Source organism: Octopus sinensis, linkage group LG6, assembly GCF_006345805.1.
Source record: "Octopus sinensis linkage group LG6, ASM634580v1, whole genome shotgun sequence".
Lineage (NCBI taxonomy): Eukaryota > Metazoa > Mollusca > Cephalopoda > Octopoda > Octopodidae > Octopus > Octopus sinensis.
The window spans coordinates 90324611-90342110 of NC_043002.1; the positions used below are offsets into that span (position 1 = coordinate 90324611).

The window sequence follows — 17500 nt, forward strand, 5'->3', positions numbered from 1 at the left end:
AGTGAATCCATTTTTCTTCTTTTAATGTTTTGGATGACCAAACAATGTATTAATTACTTAAAGTTTATATATGATGTAAGGAGGGGGAGGAGGAGGAGAAAGAATCATTAATTTAAAGAGGTAATTCTGATGAAAAGTGTTAGGAAGATGACCCCTCAAATCTCAGTTAATTAAGAATTTAATGAGTGCATGCAATGAAAGGAAATGTGTGATATTTTAGTTCCTATTAAAATAGATAATGATATAAAGCAGTGGTTCCCAAAGTGGACGGTACTGCCCCCTGGGGGCAGCGAAAAGATTTAGGGGCAGTCTTGAAGAATAATGGGACAATAATGGGGTGGCCTAAAAAGGTTGTTGGATGTTGTTTATCCCTATGTGAGTGTTTCCCTCTGTGGTTCTGGTGATAAGTCATTAGTCCACTAAATCACCTTCCTCCTTTACAATATATATGGCGACAGTAACATAGGTTGATAAAAGATAAATGATTTTCCCTGCATAAGTTGGAACATATCTGTGACTTTCAGGAACCAACTAATATAAGCATGCTGTAAGTATGGTTGAAGGTTGCAATCAAAAATTCTTCATGATTCATTAAATTTCACTTTAAAATTAAAGAAGACCTTCAAATAGCTAATCAATCACAATTTACTAAAATATAGATATAAAATTCACCATGAAACCAAATCAGTAGATAAGTACCCGGGGGGGGGGTGCTTGGCTTCATGGTTAGTGTACTGAGCTCAAGATCATGAGATTGTGAGTTCGATACCAGGCTGTGCATTGTTCCCTTGAGCAAGACACTTTATTTCATGTTTCTCCCGTCCACTCAATTAACAAAAATGAGTAGTACCTGTTTTTCAAAGCGTCTGGCTTGTCACATTCTGTGTCAGGCTGAATCTTCCTGAGAACTATGTTAAGGGCACATGTGCCTTGGAGTGCTCAACCACTTGCTCCTTAATTTCAATGTGTGGGCTGTTCTATTGATCAGATCAACTGGAACGCTTGTTGTCATAATCTATGGAGTGCGAAGAGAAGTACCCCTCAGTTCTTCCTCAACTCAATTCCCATTTTTTATTTTTGTTCATCCAGAATCAATATAGAGTGAACAGAAGAGATCCACTGATTATGGCTGTGGGTCTCTTTTGTTCATCATACATTGTTTTCAGTCTGTGCAGCTAAAGATACCACTGCTCCTGTTTCTTCTTCTAACCCTCACTCTATCACTCTTTTCTACTACTTGCTAGTACAGAACTCATCTACTTTCCATTTCCTCTATCACCACTCTCTTCACATGACCACTTCAGCCTATTTCACAACCTATGTATAAGGGGCTACACTGGACCACTTGGGCCTAGTTCAGTCTACCTTCACCCTCCCTTTCTATACTGCCTGTCATCATCCTATGTTACACTGTTTGTCAGCGTCCTCTCATTCCTTTTCTCCCACACCTTTTGAGCCCCTATCATTGCACTATTTTCTGGGTGACATAGACTGCTATCATCTTGCTGCCATTTCAGTCCTACTGTATTGCCTTGTATACACATCTATTTCACAATACTGCATAGACTCCTACCACTCCTCCCTTTATCATGCACCTCTCTCTTTAACATCACTCATGCCTCTATCACTCATGTGTCTCAGTTCATAAAAAGGCTGCTGAGCAAGCAGAAACTTGGGAGTTGTAAGGTCCCTTTAGTTGTGTTGAGGACATGGCTACCCCTCAAGTGCTGGTATCAAGGCGGTGAGCTGGCAGAAACGTTAGCATGCCGGGTGAAATGCTTAGTGCTATTTCGTCTGCCATTATGTTCTGAGCTCAAATTCCACCGACGTCGACTTTGCCTTTCATCCTTTCGGGGTCAATAAATTAAGTACCAGTTACGCACTAGGGTCGTTGTAATCGACTTAATCCCTTTGTCTGTCCTTGTTTGTCCCCTCTATGTTTAGTCCCTTGTGGGTAAATAAAGAAATAAATGCTGATATCATGAAACTTTTATCACAAAGAAAATAGATGTAGACAAAGAATTGTGAAGACAAAATAATGTGTGAAGGTAAATTTATTGAGTAGAAGGAAGAAAGAATGTAATTTCATGTTGGATATTATTACCATATATAGTAAAACTAGTTGTAAGTATATGATAGTTTTAGGTTGTCATAAACTAGACACTAGCAGAGGGTAAGTAAAGAAAAACAGGAGAAATGTAGCTAATAGGAAACAAATAATGAAACAGAAACCAATGATAGATAAGATACATAGAGTGCATGAGATTGAGAAGAGGGAGAGAGAAAGAGAGAGGGGGGAAGGGAGGAAGAGAGAGAGAGAGAGGAGGAGGAGGGATGAAGAGAAAGAGAGGAGGAGGGAGGAAGAGAGAGAGAGAGAGGTGTGATGAGCTGTGATAGTTGGTAATTATTCAAATTTATATTGTTAGAGTAAAATTTTGTTGGCGGTCCTTTTGATACAAATTGCAAAACACAGAGAAAACAAGATCTGTGGACTGGTTTTAGACATAATTTTTTTGAAGTTATACTCTTGCCCTAACATCCACCACTGTTCTGCCATCAGATTTTTATCCTGTTTAGTAATAGTATTTGGTCACTCATTTCCTCATTCTTTATTCAGTTATATTCTACTACTATTATTATTTACTTATTTGGTTGTCTGATTCTTCCTGTTTTGTGGTATTTATTATGTTTGTCTGACTGTTTTCTTGTCTTTCTATTGTATGTTGTGGCTGTAATATCATTTTGACAATATTTATACAGAAGGAAAATAATTATACATGTATTGGAATAAATCTTACAGTAATGTCGGTGGTCCATTTATAGATATAAATGAATATATAGTTAGCTTCAGTTATATTTCCATTAATTTTTCTGGACTTCTGTCTTTTCATCTAAGGAATCATTTATTTTATAAATGTGACATTTGAGTTCAAACTTATGACAAACCTTTCTATCATCACAATTTTAATTAGTAGCAGAGGCATATTTCTGCCCAAATACATATTAGCCCTTTCGTTACTGTATATATTTTGAGATGCTGTTTTTCTCTCAGTTATTTTAAATATAACAAAGAATTTAGTAAAATAGCTTAGTTATCATTCAGCTAGTGTTAGGAACATAAATTGTGACTAAGGTTTGGTGGAAGATTTTAATTCAAAACTTTTGAAAACAAGGCATTTGTACTCAGATCCAGAGCTGGTTTCAGCCAGGCTGGTAACGAAAGGGTTAATAGCCATTCTTACATAGTAATATTTTTTTGAAATTAGTTTTAGTTCATTTATGTTAATATAAATAAAATTTGAACAAACTTTTTTGCATTGAAACAGGCCATATCTGGTCTGAATATTCTAACTGTTTTATGTTCAAACCAGCTGGATCTGGTATCTCACACTTACCCTACAATGTCATTCTAAAAATAAACAATCACATCATTGAAATCTCAAAGCTACGAGATAATGCATAGTTACTTCAAAGCAATATGAATAAATGTGCGTTACACTTGACAGTAGTGTAAATTTTATAAAAGCTTATATCCATATCTATTGGGTCATCCCATAATTGATGCAGTTTTTTTCAACTGCATAAGCTAAAAGTCAGAGGGGGTTGGGATAAACTACCTGTCCCAACTTACTATAAAAGCAGGTAGTAATTTTACCGTGTCCTTATTCTTAATTTTACTTTGTTCTTATTCTTGAAGAGTGCAGTTTGATTTTAACAGTTATTTTCTCAAAGCTATAATGTGCATATTCAGCATATTTTGCTTCATAAGTTCAATAAAGGCAACAATGCAATGAAAAGTGTGAGGAATATTAACGCAGTATATGGAGATTGGGCAATAAGCATAAGCTAATGTCAATAGTGGCTCTAGAAATTCCAAGCTGGAGACTACAGTCTAGGAGCCGAGCATTATCCTGGGAGATCTGTAGAGCTTAATGACAATACAATCATTGATAGAGTGTCTGATAATGAGATGGAATGGTCATGGTAGGAACACATAAATCTGTCTACTGAGACAACAATAATTCACACAAAGTAAACTTTATTTTATTCAAGACAGAATGACAAGATTTTCATTTGTAACTGTTCTTTTAGATTCAGCTGATTTTTAATTGTTGCTTTAAGCCTAATAGATTTTTAACTGATTGCGTGATGTTTGAAACTTTTCAAATATTTAAATCATGAATGTTGCACATTCTCAGTTCCCCTCCTCTGTAAGTAAAGCGGGGGACTTGTACATTAAGGATGAATATAGTTCTGAGGTTTTGCATCATCACCACCATCACCACCACCACCACCACCACCACCACCACCACCACCACCAACACCAACACCACCACCACCACCACCACCACCACCACCACCACCACCACCACCACCCAAAACACACCCACCACCCAAAACACACCCATCACCCACACACACACCACCACCAAACCACCACCACCACCACCAACACCAACACCACCACCACCACCACCACCTCCACAACCACCACTGTTTTAACATTAACTTTTTCTTGCTTGCATGAGGTCAGATGGAATTTGTTGAGACAGATTTTCTATGGCTGGATGCTTTTTCTGTTGCCAACCCTGACCTTGTTTCTGAGCAAGGTATTATTTTCCTATCGCCAAACATGTTTTTCAAGGAAGACTGGAAACAAAAAACAACTCTTGTATGACAATGATGCTCCATTATAACCAGCATGTAATGTCAAGGCAAGGGTACATCCACACCCATATATGCACATACGATGGGCTTCTTTAAGTATCCGTCTACCAAATCCATCTCACTAGGCTTTGGTTGGTCTGGGGCTATAGTAGAAGACACTTGCCCAAGATGCTATGCACATGGTTGGGAAGCAAGCTTCTTAACCAGACAGCTATACACACACACAGAGTTATAATAAAAACAAGGGTTACTCTATACTTTTGTAGAGTATAAATTTATTATTCTTATACAAAAATGTTTTTTAGTGACTTCGAAGTTCCAGCCAACGATGTCATCATTGGACTGCCTGACAACTGACAATAGCTTAGTTGGCCAAAATTTTGAGGTCACTTCCAAGAACATTCTTGTATGATAATAATAATAATAATAATAATAATAATAATAATAATAATAATAATAATGATAATAATAATAATAATAATAATAATAATAATGATAATAATAATAATAATTTATTATTATACCCTCCTCATACACACACAAAACACACACAAGCACACGTGTACCCTAATAATTTCAGTTGATATAACTTTCTGTCTACCTGTCTCCTGTTTATGACTTTTATTGCAAAAGACTTTGGTCTATTTAATTTAAACTCACCTGGAGAAATTTGAAATTTATTTTTAAGAGGGCAGAGGTCACAAAGACACATAGACACACACACACACACAATAAACACCCATCCATGGATAACTACATGCATACATACACACACATGGCATTTCCTTGACATGTGTACAGCCATCTATTGAAAAGTCAAGAATAGATTGGGAAGCCATATCTTTAGCAACTTACATGAAAAGTATATAAGTTTTAGGGACTGTACAACATGGGTGTGGTTCTAGCAGAGAAGAAGCAGACAGAAATTCTGTGTATTGGTGATAGTGGTGATGGCGATGGTGGTGGTGGTGGTAGTGGAATAGGGTGGGAAATGGTACTGCTGTTACTTTGAGGTGCTGCTATTTGAAAAAAAAAAAAACAATAAAAAATCATATTACATGTCTTTTACTTCTTTTACAGCTGTGTATCTTTCTCCCTCCCCTTCACCTTTCTCCATATTGTGTTTCCTCATCACTTTCTTCCTCCCTTCCTACCTCTGTCGTTCTTTGTCTCTCTCTGTCTCTCTTTCTACCCCTGATTTCTTACCTCCCCACCCACCTAACTCTACTACTACTACTACTATTTCTTCTGTGGCACCTAGTATTAGTTACTGAATGGTGGTAGTGATGTTTGGCTATGTGTTGAAGCTAGAATCTTTGTGAAGCAAACTACTATACGTATGTGTCCATATACATACACATACACATACAAATGTGTATGTATACACACACACACACACACACACACACACACACACACACACACACACAAATATATACATATATCCATGCATATATATATCTATATGTATAGGTATGTAGGTATGTGTATCTGTCTGCCTGTTTAGTTCATAGCTGGGGAGAAGGAAGGCAAGTCGGTTTTAAAGAATGCTGCTGGCTTTATTACCCTGGGGCAGACAAAATTAAGGGATTTGAACCCCTTAAATGATGGAACGCCAGAAACAATGGAGTAAGTCTATTGTCTATTGTAAACATCCATTCTACCCTTAAATCTTTGGTCCACTTTTTCACCATTCCACTGGCTTTGTTTCTAAAACCACAAGAATAGTAACTTATTTTATTATCTTATATTTGATTGATTTATTTATTCTTGAAGAAATGATTTTTTTTGTGATAGATTTTGGTATTTCCAGATAATTTTGGCTATTATTTTGTTGTTTGATTTGGTCTTTATCAGATTAATTTTTTACATTAGGTATCATCATCACCATCACCATCATCATCATTATCACTGACATCATCATCATCATTATTATCAACATCATTATAGTTACCATTTTTGTCATTGTCATCATAATTACCACTGTCATCATCATCATAATCATCATCATCATCATCATCATCATTATCACTGACATCATCCTCATCATTATTATCAACATCATTATAGTTACCATTTTTGTCATTGTCATCATAATTACCACTGTCATCATCATCATAATCATCATCATCATCATCATCATCATCATTGTCATCAACATCATAATCATCATCAACATGTTGAATGCAGATGTGTAGCAGCAACATCTGCTATCCATTTCCAATTCTTAGTTGGAACCAGTTGATCTTTTTTCTTTTCTTTTCTTTTCAGTTAGATCCTTGGATATAATTCATAACTCATGTGAAAGATTCTTTTCACAGTATTAATATTATTATCAATATTATCATTGTTAAGGCGGTAAACCTGGCACAGTCTTCTTCTCTTGATCGTTCAAGTCTTGTTCAACATTTATTGTCACTCTTCCAGCTTCACCTTCTTCACTAATATACTTCATTAGCAGAGTGATTTTCTTCCTTTTCACTTTCTTCATTTCTTGCCCCCTTCCTTTCCACTTTCTACTACTGTTGCTTCATACTCTTCCTGTTGTTATTATCATTACCATTTAATGATGATGATGATATAAATAATAATAATAATAATAATAAAATAATAATAATAATAATAATAATAATAATAATAATAATAATAATAATAATAAGTACCTGTTGAATGACTAAAGTTGATGAAATTGACTTACCCCCTCCTCTAAAATTGCTGGTCTTGTGCCAAAATTCGAAAACATTATTATTTTGGCAGGCAGGGTGGCAAGCCGACAGAATCGTTAGCACATCAGGCAAAATGCTTAGTGGCATTTTGTTTGTCTTTACGTTCTGAGTTCAAATTTCATCAGGGTTTACTTTGCCTTTCATACTTTCAGGGGTTGATAAAACAAGTACCAGTTGAACACTAGGCTCAATGTAATTGAATTGCACTTCCCTTAAGATTACTGGCTTGGTGCCAAAATATGAAACCAATTTTATTATTAGTGGCAGAATCTTTAGCATGCTGAGCATGCTTAGCGACATTTCGCCAATCTTTATGTTCTAAGTTCAATTTCCACTGAAGTTGACTTTGCCTTTCATCCTTTTGGGGTCAATAAAATAAGTACCAGTTCTGCACTGGAGCTGATTTAATTGACATAGCTCCTCCTCCAAAACCTGCTGGCCTTGTGCAAAAATTTGAAACAATTATTACTATTATTGTTGTTGTTGTTAGAATCATTAGCATGCTGGACAAAATGCATAGCAGCATTTTGTCTGTCCTTAGTTCTAAGTTCAAATTCTGTTGAGGTCGACTTTGCCTTTTATCCTTTCAGGGTTGATAAATTAAGTACCAGTTGTGTACTGAGGTTGATCTAATTGACTGCCCCCACCTCACCCAAAATTTCAGGCCTTTTGCCTATAATAGAAAGGGTTATTGTAATAATAATAATAACAATAATGATAATAATAATAATAATAATAATAATAATAATAATAATAATAATAATAATAATAATAATAATTATAATAATAATAATAATAATAACAGTAATAATAATTATTATTATTATTGTTGTTGTTGTTGTTATTATTATCATTATTATTATTATTATATTATTATTATTATTATTATTATTATTATTATTAGGAGTGATGGAGCTTCTGACAAGCCAGCTCTTTACATTCTGAGTTCAAATCTTGCTATAGACATCCTTCCCCAGTTGATAAAATAATGTAGCAGTCAAGAACTGGAGTTGATATATTTGATTGACCCCATTCCTAGTACCAAATTTGTGGCCTTCTGACTGTGTTAGAAAATATTATTGTTGGTATGTCACAATGCAAAATATAAGTTTTAGGGTTCAGTTCCTTGTTAAAGTCATCTCAATTCAATGATACTGTAAATAAGACTTAGAAAGGCATGCACATCACACAGTTCCTTTGACCTCTCTCTCTTCTAAAACATAGGGCCTTCATTGTTTTACATTGCTGATCCATTTATTCATTATCATCGTCATAATTTAATATCTGCTTTCCATGCTGGCATGAGTTGGATGGTTTGACAGGAGCTGACCAGTTGGAAAGCTGCACGTGTTCTGTATCTGTTTTGGCATGGTTTCAACATGTGTGTGTGTTATGTTTTCAATATATGTTTGTATATATGAAAGTCGCAAGCTGGCAGAATTAGTAGCATACTAGGAAAAATGCTTGGTGCCATTTCATCTGTCTTCGTGTTCTGAGTTTAAATTCTGCTGAAGTTGACTTTGCCTTTCGTCATTTTGGGGTCATACAAAATAAATAAATACCAGTTGAAATAAGTACCAAGTCAATGTAACTCACTTACACCACCCCTAAAATTGCTGGCTCAGTGCCAAAATTTAAAACCAATATATGTTTGTATATATGAGTGTTCATGTTTGTGTATGGATATGTGAGTGAACATATGCATATGTAGGAGTGTATACACATGTATGTACGTTTGAACAAGTCATAGACAGTCTCAGATCACCTGATGACAAGCAATGTCTCATGTGGTCCCCTTCTCAAGAACAGTTACCCATGGCTGTCTTCGAATGTAGAAATCTGTATAAATATCTGGAATTATTCACCTAGTTGTAATCATTTGGTAATTACTGCAGATACTTCTATAAAGTATATGCTTACCTGTCCTCACACTAACAATAGAGTACCTGAGGAGACATAACTCGGTAATTAAATAATTAAAGTTAAAATTTTTGATAAAGAAAGTTTAATCGCTACCTTAATTCAAAATTTCAATATTTCCTAGAATTAACATGGATATGCATTAAAATTGAAACACTAAATTTTTCTTCTGTGTAATTTTCATATTGAAGAAGGGGAAAAAAAAAAATTCTTTTATTCTTTCTTTTATTCCTTTATTTGTTTCAGTCATTTGACTGTGGCCATGCTAGAGCACTGCCTTTAGTCAAACAAATCGACCCCAGGACTTATTCTTTGTAAGCCTAGCCTAGTACTTATTCTATTGGTCTCTTTTGCTGAACTGCTAAGTTACAAGGACATAAACACACCAACTCCGATTGTCAAGCGATGGTAGGGAGACAAACACAGACAGACAAACATATATATATATATATATATATATATATATATGTATATATATATATATAACGAACTTCTTTCAGCTTCCACCTACCAAATCCACTAACAAGGGTTTGGTCAGCCTGAGGCTATAGAAGAAGACACCTGCCCAAGATGTCACGCAGTGGGATTGAACCTGGAACTTTGTATAAAAATGTTTATCATCCTTAAGTTTATACATTCAGCCAGAGTATATATGTGCGCATATATTTGTATATGTATGTTTCTCTCTCTCTTTCTCTGTCTGTCTGTCTGTCTGCCTTTCTCTCTGTCTTTCTCTCTCTCTCTCTCTCTCTATATATATATATATATATATATATATCATCATCATCATCATCATCATCATATATATATATATATAAGTATATGTATATATGTATTTCTTTACTACCCACAAGGGGCTAAACACAGAGGGGACAAACAAGGACAGACAAATGGATTAAGTTGATTACATCGATCCCAGTGCGTAACTGGTACTTAATTTATCGACCCCGAAAGGATGAAAGGCAGAGTCGACCTCGACGGAATTTGAACTCAGATCGTAACGGCAGACGAAATACGGCTACGCATTTCGCCCGGCGTGCTAACATTTCTGCCAGCTCGCCGCCTTTATATATGTATATATGTATATATGTATATATGTATATATGTGTGTCTCTCTCTCTATATATATATTTCTGCAGCTGGATGCCCTTCCTAATGCCAACCACTTTAGAATGCATACAGGATATGTAGTTTTTTTCCCTACCATTGGCACAAGTAATTAATGAAACAGTAAAAGAACAAAAGAAATGAAAAAAACCCACATTGACTAAGTGGTGGGGGCGGGGAGAGTATTTGAGATAGAGAAGGGGTAGTGGAACTTTGCTAGTTGTTGGGAGGTTAAAGTATGGTAGAGAGACAAGCACAGGTGCCTTGCTAGAGAGGAGATACATGGCTACCCCCCTGTGCATTATATAAGGGTGGGTAGGAGTAGCCAGGAAGAAAACAAGGTCTTTTATAGTTTTTTTAAAAATTCCATCAATTCTATTCTACTCCGCCCCAACACCTTCATTATTTGCTCTTTTGCCTATTGTTGTTGTTATTTGTTGGTCCTGTTGTTGTTGTTGTTGTTTTGGCAATTGTTACCATAAATTTTGTTCTTTATCGCCACTGTTATTTATCATTGTATTTATCATTTTATGCATGTTATATCCATGAGTATACTCTTTTCTCTTTTACTTGTTTCAGTCATTTTACTGCGGCCATGCTGGAGCACCGCCTTTAGTCGAGCAAATCGACCCCAGGACTTATTCTTTGTAAGCCCAGTACTTATTCTATCGGTCTCTTTTGCCGAACCGCTAAGTGACGGGGACGTAAACACACACCAGCATCGGTTGTCAAGCAATGCTAGGGGAACAAACACAGACACACAAACACACACACACATACATATATATATATATATACATATATACGACAGGCTTCTTTCAGTTTCCGTCTACCAAATCCACTCACAAGGCATTGGTCGGCCCGAGGCTATAGTAGAAGACACTTGCACAAGGTGCCACGCAGTGGGACTGAACCCGGAACCATGTGGTTGGTTAGCAAGCTACTTACCACACAGCCACTCCTGTATGGTAGCATTGATATTAATGTGATTGTTGTTGCTGGTAGTAATTAGGTGCAGGTGTGGCTGTGAGGTAAGATGTTTGCTTACCAGTCATATGGTACCAGGTTCAGTTTCACTGCATGGCTTGTTGGGCAAGTGTCTTTTGCAATAGCATCTGGTTAACCAAAACCTTGTGAGCGGATTTGATAGAAGAAACTGAAAGAAGCCTGTCATATGTGTGTGTGTGTCTTTGTGTCTATGTTTGTCACTCCCATCACTTGACAACTGGTGTCAGTGTGTTTATATCTCCCATAACTTAGCAGTTCAGCAAACGGGATCGATAGAATAAGCACTAGGCTTCAAAAGAAAATAAGTACTGAGGTTGATAAGTAGTTCCCCAGCTTTGCTGCAGTCTAATGACTGAAACAAAAGATAAAAGATAGTATTATTGCTGTTTAGTCTTATGTCAGTTCTAAAAGAGCCAATCTATGATCAGAACTGTTCCAGCCACGACCATCCCATCTCTTTGAAAATAAAGATCAAGGATTATATTATTTAATTCTCTTTCTTTATTTAAAAAAACAGTAGTGTATGATTTCAGGAAGATTTGGCTGCTCTTTCGATCATGTTAAATGACTACTACTTAAAGATTCTCTTGTTTACCTGATGGCATTGGTTGGTGTTGGATGTAGTGGTGTTGTTATGGTGATGTTGTTGTGACTGTGTTGGTTATAATGTTACTGTGGTAGTGCACAATTTATTTTTAATGACAATATTTCATTGTGAGTGTTGTGATTATGATACACGATTTATTTTACAAAATATCTTTTTTTGTGTTTTTAGTTCCCAGCTAAATTAATCTATTTTCCTCCTAATCATCATTATTAATATTCCATCCATTTCCCCCTTTCTTGCTTGCATGGGTTGAATGGTTTGGCCTTCTCTAATGCAGTGTCTTCCTAATTGTTATCTTCCTTTGCCATCTCCATTATGAAATTCAATATCCTGAGATCATCTTTCATTACTTCTAACCATGTTTTTTCTTGGTCTTCCTCTTCAATAGGTTCCTTCCACTCTGATCTCTGACACTTCCTATTCCATTTGTCATCATCAGTGCACATTACATAATCATACCAATGCAGTGATCTCTCTTGCATTCTACATGCCAATTTTATGGTTTCATCTCATCTATGCCTTGTTGTTCATGTACACCAGCATTGCACATCCAGTGGAGCATGCTCCTTTCATTTCTTTTCTGTCTTTCTCACACCCTTTACATTCAGTACTCTTATTCTACCACTATCATCATCATCGTTTAGCATCCGCTTTCCATGCTGGCATGGGTTGGACGGTGCAACTGGGGTCTGGGAAGCCAGAAGGCTGCACCAGGCCCAGTCTGATATGGCAATGTTTCTACGGCTGGATGCCCTTCCTAATGCCATACCCTTCCTAACGCCAAAATTACCTTCAAAATTACCATGTTTCTTGAAATTCATTAACAGTACACCTGATGCACCTCACACACCCAATTCTTCCCCCACCTTTTTTTCTTGAGACCTATTCACTGTTTATTTCCTGTGCATATTCTAAGTACTTTTTTTGATGAGTTGTGGTGCACCTGAGTACTGTATATTATTATACAGCATCACAGTTAACAATTTACCATATATTCTGGCATGCAAATCAAATTATTCAGGCCATCATTTACAGCCATAGAATGGTAAATTGACTTACACATGAAGTTAACTTTGGAAGACCAAAAACTTCACGTGAAACAGCAGCAAAATTTGAAAAAAAAAGTGATGATATTTGAATGTTTACACAACAGGTTTACACTGTATACTCTGTTGGCTTGTTCACCAAAATAAATGGTACTTTTTATTTGATAAGAAACTCCTTTTCTTATCAGTCGAGGCTATAGGTCCCCTAACTTTTACAACCCTATTCTAAGTCTAGTAGTGGTGGTGGGTATTGTGAAAAAAAAAAACTCTCCTCCACTACTAATTAGCTTGCCTAGGTGACTGAAGCTATCATCTAATTCTATGGAGCTTTCTGAGTATTGAAAGGAATTTATTTAACAACTGCACTGACTGCTAACTACTCCCATGCATCTACCACATCAAAATCGTTATTTGCTGCCAGCCTGCCTGTGATCTCAGTACATCTCATGTGCACCCATAGTTCACACTGGATACACTATGTGGAGTTCCTTCTTACTCCTTCACTAAATATCAAACATGGTATTTCCCTGATAGCAGCAGGTTTCTGTCTTCTTTCTTACTTTCTAAAACTTTACTCTTTGCCAAGTTTATTTAGAATCAAAGCCTCTTGATTCTAGGTTTTGTTGCCTTGCCAAAACAGAATACTGTACTCTGTCACCAAATATATCTATTTATTTGTGATTTCTCAATGTATACATACTTTTATATAAGAATGGACTTACTGGTGTATATTATTGAATGTACTTATCTTAAATTTACATTGCATGTACATACATATCTTTTCGTATTGATTTAGTTTTGTATATTGTTTCTTTGAGTTTGGTAGAATTTGTGTAGAAACTGTAGGAATGAACAAAATATTTTGTGTTAGTTTTGAGTTTAAATCTCAGCATATTTCATGTTTTACTTTATCTTCTTTTTTTATTTTCAATTGTTTCAGAGTTAATTAAATGAATGTAACTAATACATTCAGAATTAATTAATGAAACCTATTTCTTTGCTCACGTTTTAAATTGTAACATTTAAATACAAAGAAACAGAAAAGAAAAGGAAAAAGTAGGGGTGAGATTAAACTGCAGATGATGACAATGATGATGATAGGGAATTGTGTATAATAGGACAATGAGCACTGCTGTCTTAAGGTATGGGTACACCAGGCAGTTGCTTGGGGACCTTACAGGTCTAGGGGCCCAATTCTGATCTATGTACTTTGTGGTTTGCTACCAATAGATACTGTAGAGTCCAGTGTTTTGTTTTGTCAGGGGCATATAATGCTGCTAAGCCAGCTCTGATAGTGAATGGCTTCAGACTGTTGATATATGGAAGCAAGTACAATATCTCCACTCTCTCTTTCCACTTTGTTACAAGGGTATTTAGTGCTCCACCACCCACGTTGGTGGAGGTTTCATAAGCTGACCACCACCAACACAACCACTACCATATATCAGACTGTTGATATATGGAAGCAAGTACCATATCTCCACTCTCTCTTTCCACTTTGTTACAAGGGTATTTAGTGCTCCACCACCCACATTGGTGGAGGTTTCATAAGCTGACCACCACCAACACAACCACTACCACCACTAATACCACCACCACCAACACCACCACCACCGACACCACCACCACCACCAACACCACCACCACTGACACCACCACCATTATCATGCATGAGCTATATATTAATATAACCCAACACAAGCTATGGGTGCTGCCTTCAGAAATTTGGCTTCACTGATGAGGAAATAATGATATGATTTATAGATATAGATCAGAGAAAAGAAAGAAAGACATTAGCTGAAGGATCTCTTCCTAATGGTCAGATGAAAAAGGATAAATGGCTGAAATGCTGGATTCTTCATTCCTCATGGCAACTGAACTGATTAACCGCTTATATGAATCCCCCGCCTCTCTCTCTCTCTCCTTATATTTTATTCTTTTACATGTTTTAGTCAAAAAAATTGACCCCTGGACTTACTCTTTGTAAGCCTAGTACTTATTCCATTATGGAGATGCAATGGTTCAGTGGTTAGGGCAGCGGACTTGTGGTTGTAGGATCGCAGTTTTGATTCCCAGACCGGGCATTGTGAGTGTTTATTGAGTGAAAACACCTAAAGCTCCACAAGGCTCCAGCAGGGGGTGGTGATGAACCCTGCTGTACTCTTTCACCACAACTTTCTTTCACTATTTCTTCCTGTTTCTGTTGTACCTGTATTTCAAAAGGGCCAGCCTTGTCACATTCTGTGTCACGCTGAATCTCCCCAAGAACTATGTTAAGGGAACATGTGTCTGTGGAATGCTCAGCCACTTGCACGTTAATAAATGAGCTGCGACGTTACTGGTACCAAGCTGTATGGGCCTTTGCCTTTCCCTTGCATAACATTGGTGGCGTGGAGAGGGGTGGCCAGTATGCATGGGCGACTGTTGGTCATCCATAAACAACCTTGCTCAGACTTGTGCCTCGAAGGGTAACTCTCTGGATGCAATCCCATGGTCATTCATGACCGAAAGGGGTCACAACTTATTCCATTGGTCTTTTTTGCTAAACTGCTAAGTTACAGGTATATAAACACACCAACATCAGTTGTCAAATGATGGTGGCAGGGAGACAAAAACAAATAAAAACACATACATACATACATATATATATATATAGGTCTTTCAAAATGTGACCTCGTGTGTACCGTTGGCGATTTTTTTCCTCTGTCTTCCCTTCTCTGGATCTTTCCTTCTCCTATGTTTCCGATGAAGAGCTCTGCTTGAAATGTTAAACCCTCCTTTTTCCCTTCTTTCCTGAGCGTCCAATAATACTATATTTGTTCCACATACATATATATATATATATATACACATATATATACACATGCATATACATGAGTGGGTACTGGGCTGAAAAGTGATTGACCTTAAGGGTATCATGAAAGGCTTGATTGGAGGCATAACTGAGTTCCTTACCAGGACTTAGAAAAACTGAAGAACTGCTGCAATAAGTATGTGAATCTGAGAGGGAAATATGTTGAATAAAAATCCTAATTGACTGATCCTCATGTATTTTCTTTCATCCAAAGCCCGAAACTTCTCAGCATCCCCTCATGAATGCATGTGTGTGTGTGTGTGTGTGTGCATGCACGCTTGTGTGTGTGTTTGCACGTCTGTTTGTGTTTGTCCCCCAGGACCATTTGACAACAAGTGTCGGTTTGTTTATGTCCTTGTAACTTAGCAATTTGACAAAAGAGACTGCTAAAACAAATGTTAGACTTTAAAAACTAAAATGTTTTTTTTTAAAGCACTGGGGTCAATTTTTTCAACTAAATTCTTCTAGGTGATGTTCCAGCATGGTCACTGTCTAATGACTGAAGTAATAAACAAAAAAAAAACAAAAAAAAAGAAAGAAAAAAAAGACAAAAGGTTCATGATTAGAATATCTTTGATCATAAGTTTGCTTGAAAAGGACTTACCAGGAGCTAAAGAACAGCAACAACAGTAACAACTACCAAACACAATAATATTGATAAGTTTGTATTGTTTATGCTACTCACACTTACTATGATGATAACCATCTCAACTCATGGTAGTTCTTCCAGCTCATAATACCATATTGTAGAACTAGAGAAATTACTTTGTTCCATAGAGATATTATCAAGCACATGTTGACTGATGGATATCACTTTCCGATAATAATCTATTTGGTTATTTCCTTAAATAATTAATTTGAGGTTATTGGATCTTGGAACTTTCAGGGCATAAAAAAAAAGGCATAATTGTGTTTGTGTATTTACATATGTGTGTATGTGTACTGTGTGTGTGTATTTGTGTGTTTGTAGATATATATGTGTGTGTGTATATATATATATATATATATATAAGATATGCATCAATATATAATGTGTGTACATATATATCTATATATATGTGTGTATATACATATATGTGTATATATATCTATATATATATATATATGTAGTAACAGTATTAATAAAATAGGAGATGGAATATATAATAGACTAGACTACAGATAGCAAGTAATCCAAAATGTGCCGGTACTTTACTCATCATCCATTTATACGTTTTGTACAATTTCTCCATTATATATATATATATATATATATATATATTATATATATATATATATATATTTATAAATTTTTTCATTGTTGAATTGATAAAAGGTTTTTTCTAATTTTTTGGCTAAACTGTCAAAATGACCATTCCTAAATACAACAATATATATATATATATATACTTATATATACATATATCTATATACATATTTATATACACATAAATATATATACATCTATATGTATGTATATATAAATATATAATTTAAATAATTTGGGAAAACGAATTTCCAAATCAATCAGGTACAACCTTTCATCATACCTTGGGGGTCTTATTTATCATATATTTATATATTT

General features: G+C 35.9%; 1 protein-coding gene across 6 annotated transcripts in view; it reads left to right on the top strand.

Annotated features, from left to right (window-relative positions):
* The window catches only part of LOC115212914 (pleckstrin homology domain-containing family H member 2), a 1355391-nt gene that overhangs the window by 566032 nt on the left and 771859 nt on the right, over positions 1-17500 (top strand). Inside the window, exon 1 of one of the 6 annotated variants that reach the window (XM_036504158.1) lies at positions 6185-6297. The exons of the other annotated variants lie outside the window; for them this stretch is intronic. The gene's annotated coding sequence lies outside the window, so the exon portion shown is untranslated. Of the gene's footprint in view, positions 1-6184; positions 6298-17500 lie in introns of those variants that run through there. 6 annotated transcript variants of the gene reach the window in all.